This window comes from Wasmannia auropunctata, unplaced genomic scaffold (assembly GCF_000956235.1).
Source record: "Wasmannia auropunctata unplaced genomic scaffold, wasmannia.A_1.0 LD336111.1, whole genome shotgun sequence".
NCBI classification, from domain to species: Eukaryota; Metazoa; Arthropoda; class Insecta; order Hymenoptera; family Formicidae; genus Wasmannia; species Wasmannia auropunctata.
The window spans coordinates 839489-845488 of NW_012026779.1; the positions used below are offsets into that span (position 1 = coordinate 839489).

Consider the following 6000-nt stretch of genomic DNA (forward strand, 5'->3'; position numbering starts at 1 on the left):
AACTTTTATTTGTATTTTTCTTATTTTTGGTTTTGGGGCTCATTTTGTCAAACGCTTATTTTTGTTTATCTTACGAAAATGTCAAATATTGCAAAATTCTAAACAGTATTACAAAAACTGTTATATTATCTAACAGAAGACACTTTCTAGTTTGTATTTATGTTTTTAAAGTTTTATTTTTAGCTTTTGTTTAAGAAGTATAATCCAAAAAACAAAGTGGAATGACGTAGTATTGGTGATCTTTCTCTACTAAATACAGAGTTTTTGATTATCTTAGAATCGATTTTATCGCAAAAATGTCAAGGAAAGTCGTCATTTTCAATATTTTAATCTTTTTTTTATATATTTTTACAAAGTTAAATAAAAGTTCTGTTAAATTTTGCTTAAAGTCACCTGAAAAAATGAATAAAATTTGCTATTTGATCTTCATCGAAATTGAGTTCAAAAAGAGCTCTGGTTTTAATCGTTTATAATTTGAGAATTGTTGATACTTCGACATTTCTCATTATAAAGAGATTTTCTTTTGGAACACTCTATATATAAACGGAATGCTGACGAAGGGCAGAGGGATCCTGCAAGAGCGAAGTTATGGAAGCGCCTAGAGGCGTATTCCGCGAGAATAGACGAAGGGATAGCGATGTGCAGAGAGAGAGAGAGAGAAGTACCACCGTCTCTTCCTGCCTCTCTCATGCGAGAGAAACTCATGCCCTCAACCGTTGCATTGTCGGCGACATCGTGTAATGATATCCTCGAACGATAATCAGTTCTTGGCGTCGGCGGTCTTCGTCTGGATGATTGAACTTGTTCCAGCATAAATTAAAAATCATCGGATAAAATGTAGAAGTGAATAACTGTATTGTTAATTCTTGTTATTTTCAATTTTCTTCTGTTATTCCCTTCATTTTATTTGTGCCAATTTTTTGGTTGCAATTCATCTCTGGTTATTTTTTCATTAAATCTTTGCTTTACTTTTTGTCCTACGATATCGTCGTTGAGCTAAAAGTAAACGACGGTAAGTTTAGATAAGCCTTTTCAATTATTGTACATTTCCCCGAGTTTATGCATGTTGCGCGCTTCAAAGCGCGCGCAATCCTTTCCATTTCGTTGACGAACCCAAATTAACTTAATGGAATTGACTCGCGCTCGTCGTATCGTATTTCAACGATATGTCGACCAGTAACAACCGCTTGCGTCTTGCGTCACTGATCGCCGCGGATGTTCTCGATTTCTAGTTTCGTCGTCTGCGGATTGTTGATCTTGGCTGCAGTTTGCGAATTTCGGCGTACGCGGAGCGCCGCGAGTTTGTGTCGCGATCGCTCGGCGGCGGCGATCTGTTTGCCTACGCCACGAAAGTGTAAGGCGCGTACCGCGCGCGCGCGCACGAGTGCGGTATCGCGAGCGATAACGAATAGCGAGTTATCTAACGGTGCCATCGAGAGGCAGACGAAGCCGCGGAAACTCGGGCGAGCCGCATTGTGCGTATAGAACAAATATGAGGTGTTCGCGTCAGGATGTATATATAGTTTTTGCAATGGTAACTTCGGCCACGCGATTCACGTGTACCGTCGTCAACACGTTTACGCGCTCTGCCGCACTTCCGTACACGAATTATATTACCTACCCTTTCGGAAGTCTGCCGTCTGGTCTCTTCTCATCCTTCGAGATGATCCATCTTTTCATCTTATTGCATCGGAAAGCAATAAAGGTTAGTTTGAGAGTTATGCAGTCGATAGCATATCGTATCGTAGTATTAAATTCTTGCTTGTGTACTATGTACAGTAAATTTCCATTCGTATATTTGTACATTTACTAGCCGTAATAAATTTAGGAATATATAATTGATGAGACGCATGATTATTTGCCACACCCGCCGTAAGAAAATCGACCGAATTGTTTTCGACAGTTGACGCATGTATACATGAATATTCTGTTTGAAAAAAAAAGTACGATGACAGCTTCGCGCTATGCAAACTAGCTCAATTAAAAGTTTATATATGATAATTTGAATTTCGGCATAAGTATCCGCGTAAATAAAAAATAAACAAAATTATTCGGCGAATAATTCGTAAGCCGCTTATTTCCGCGCTATACGGAATTTGCATTTTTAATTTTCTAATCGAGCGCGGTGTTTTAATTTCCCGGCGAGCCCAAAAATTTTTCTAGACCCCGGCAAATTCTGCGGTGTATCCCGCAACGCAACGCGGCTGTTCCACTTCGCATCAGATTATCCGAGCTAAGCCGACGGACGAAGATGTAGTCCGCTCTCGGGGACGCGGCTTTGCGCTTTAAGTGCCGTAGGCAAGGCCTTGCCCTCTTTAAGGCAATTAATGACTCAATCGGGATCAGACTGATTGAGCCTTTATAAGGGCCCGCTGGGGTAAACGCGTGCGGCGCGTGGCTGGACTTCGCGATGCGCAGAATGCACTTGCCTGGCCGCATTTATTAACGCGGCGGTGGCCGCGGTGGCGGCGGCGGCGGCGCTGGTGGTGCATGAACCCAATTAAGGACGACGGAGAGAGCGTGGCTGGAGGAAGCCGGGGATTCCTCGTCGTCATCGCGTGCTGCTGCGCTTATACTTTCGACAGAGACTAGAGTATTGTTGTATATACACGATACCGAAACGCGAGAGCGGAGCTGAAGCGCGATTTTCCTCGCGATCGCGTCAAAAGTCACGAACCGCGTCCGCGCCACGCGGCGAAAACGCAGTTGCTTTTGGTGCCAACCTTTCCGTCCTTCGTCCCGAATTATACCACACGCCAAGAATAGCGGAGGGGGGCACAATAGCGAGACGCGCTAACTCGTGGCCGCCGCCGCGTATATCTATATATACGCGAAATTTCAACTTTGTTATTTTCATCCCGTTGTGGTGCATTAGCGTTAGACGCTCGTATACCTGCGTCAGCTCGCGCGGCGCGAATATCCGGGTCAGGATGCATATTAGGACCCCGAGTGTTTTATGCATAATGATATATACAGCGTATGACGGCAAGCCGCGGGGACCGACGCGGTCGCTTTTTGGTATTAACTTAATCATCGGACCTTTATAAATTGTATAAATCCAACGTTGAATCGCGGCGATCTAGCTCCGATCCGCTGCAGTTGCCGCACACACACGCGCGGACGCGTAGGAGCGAGTGGGAGCTAAAACCGGGGATTGGAACCGATTTAATTTCGGCAAGAGTTCGTATTTCGACGCGCCGCAGTGAATTCCGTGTCCCGTCCTCGACACAATGGAATTCTGAATACTTGGCGTAAAAGCTCGCTTTCCATACGCGGGTAATTGTATACCTACACGGAAATTGAACTCGATGAAAATTGCGCTCCTTGTCTCGCGTCTTTTATCGGCTCGACTAGACGAGACGAGGCTTCGTGCATCCCGAATAACTGTGTCATGCGCCTCGCGATAATTTTCGTAGTCACGTTTCTGTGACTCGGCGCGTTCGCGCATGTCGCGTCGCGCGCAGGACGGACGACAGATTAAAACGGTAATAGAATGATTCACCTCCGCTCGCTTTGGAACGTCTTTTATCGTCCGTCTTACGTGTCTTACGTTTGGCATCGACGAGAAAATTTCTCGTCGATTATAGTTTAGGGGCCAACATTTTCAAACGTGTGTCGCTCCCGCCGTGAATTCTCTCTCTCTCTCTCTCTCTCTCTCTCTCTCTCTCTCTCTCCGACTCGAGGGACGCGTGCACGAAGACGCATTCGCGTGGTTTCCCCGCTCGCGTTTTCGTCCGCTCGTCAGAAGCAAGTGACGTTAATGTGCAATAAATTAGCAGCCTCCCACACACATGGCGCGCGAGGTCCCGCCGAGCGTTCACGTCGACTCGCGCCGCGCGTGTGCTCTCAACTTCGTGGAAAAAGTCGCGGGGGGATGATGTCGTGCTCTCCCCCCCCCCTCCTCTCTCTCTCTCTCTCTCTCTCTCGCCCTCTCTATCTTTCTCTCTGCGCGGTCGACGTTCGTTTTATTATTCCTGCGTGCCAGAGAAATACATCCTGGCTCTCTGTTAAATTGCGAGATGCAACTCTCTAGTGTCGACCTGTTCTCGGATCGATTTGTCATCGGCGACGTTTTACAAAATTTTACACCGGAGAGAATCGGGGTTTTCGATAAAAATCTTGACAAAGGGGTCACGGGCTGTAATTGATAAAATCGAATAAATATTAAATTGATAAAAATTCGTTAATTCGAACTGATAAAATAAAATTTCGCCGTGTGCGCACGTGGTTTGAATTATCTAATGGTGACGATGCGTCATCGCCGTCGCGCGCCGCTCTGCACGAGCGTCGTCGTCGGGTGAAGTCAGAATGTATCACGGCCACGGCGTTATATATGAATATGCACAAATCACGGTATATTAATGGAACGGAGTTTCTCCGTTATGAATTGGACACGCAAACTATATTCAAACATATTTTATATATGCGTTATCGTTGTATTTCGGGTAAATTCATATTTTATACGGGGAAATAAATTGCCCACGCGCGCGCGCTTGTAAAGTAGGCGGAAGAACATTTGGACGTGGCTGTATGTATTAGTATATAATCAACACGATTGCTGTATACAATCGATCGCGAATTAATCCGCCCGCTCTTAAAAATTTAATCCCGCCGTAGTCGCTATACGTATATGACAATGTTTTCAATTTAAATCGACAGCCGCTCCTAAACGCTTCTTTTCGACGGCCACGTTGGACGCGAAGCTCGGGCAGCCGCGTTAACCCTAATCCTCCCGCGATGTCGTCGTCGGCCGATAATTATTTTATCAATAATAGAGCGTCGCGCGGTACGCGCAATTATCGCGCGTCCGTACGTACCGCGCGGGCGGGCCGGTAATCATGCCGCGCGGGAACGCGTAAATTTATTCGCGAATCAATCTCGGCGGTTGATTGGGCACGTCTAAATCGCCGAGGATAGCCGAATAAACACAGCGGAGGAGCGCGATGGTTTATCGGCGTAAAGCCGGCCGGCCGGGCCCGCCTACCCGGTAAACCGGTATAAGCCTTCCCAGGCCGGCGTGGACAACGATGGACCGTGACACCACGGATTTATCGCGCCGTCATTTCCGTGTAAACAGCGCTAACGCGCCAGTAATAAGAGAGACGATGCCACGGCGCCTTTCGTTTCGCGTTTTCCTTTGTCGTGCGGGGCGCTACCTTACGACGATAAATTACCCGCGCCGGGTTTTAATCGCCGCGATATGTCGCGTGCGCGCCGAATGGGCCCCCGCGCGTAATCGCGCCGTTTCTGTTTGAACGACGAGCCGCTTGAGTGGATTTAAGGGGGTATTCTAGTCTAGCGGGTCGGAAAAATCGATTTTTTTAAAAACATATTTTGCAAGTATTTGATATAGAAAATATGTCTGCAAAAGGATTTAACCCGATTCGCAAAATTAAAAAAGTTATACCACTTGATAAAGAGCGGTCGCTATCTCTATGTACAAAAAGTTTTAAACGCGTTTTTCTCGAAATCATGTTTTTTCAAATTGGCTCCCGTAATATCTTGAAAACCAATTGACCAATCAAATTGGGCTTGTGCACACGTCTTCAGCATATGCGTGGCTATAGCCCCTACTACCAAGTCAAAAAATATATTTTTTTAATTTTTACAACTCTTTAATAGTGTAAAAAAAATGCAAAAATTGAAACTTAATTTCAAAATGTCAATTTTTAAATTTTCAATATTTTTTTTCGTTCTAGTACCTGCTATAGCCAAACTAATACTAATTAAAAATTTCTTTGATCTTTTTGTTTTAAGGGGTAACACCACTGTAACGGCCCAAAAAATTGCACTTTTTCGACATTTTTTTTTTAATGAAAGGAAATGAAATAAAGTATTAATACTCCGTGAAGTTAATAAGCATATATTGAAGTACTTGTAAAAATTTTTTCATAAAATAATATTACAAAATGGCGGAATGGCAGCCATATTCCTGATGCTCCTTTAAAATAAAGGGGTCCGCGGCAAGCAGTGTAGCCGTTGGAAATTTGAACCTAGAAC

General features: G+C 44.8%; 1 protein-coding gene across 1 annotated transcript in view; it reads left to right on the plus strand.

The window, feature by feature from the left end:
* Positions 1 to 6000, plus strand: part of LOC105448848 (LIM domain-binding protein 2) — a 97517-nt gene that overhangs the window by 42263 nt on the left and 49254 nt on the right. The gene's annotated exons all lie outside the window — the stretch shown is intronic.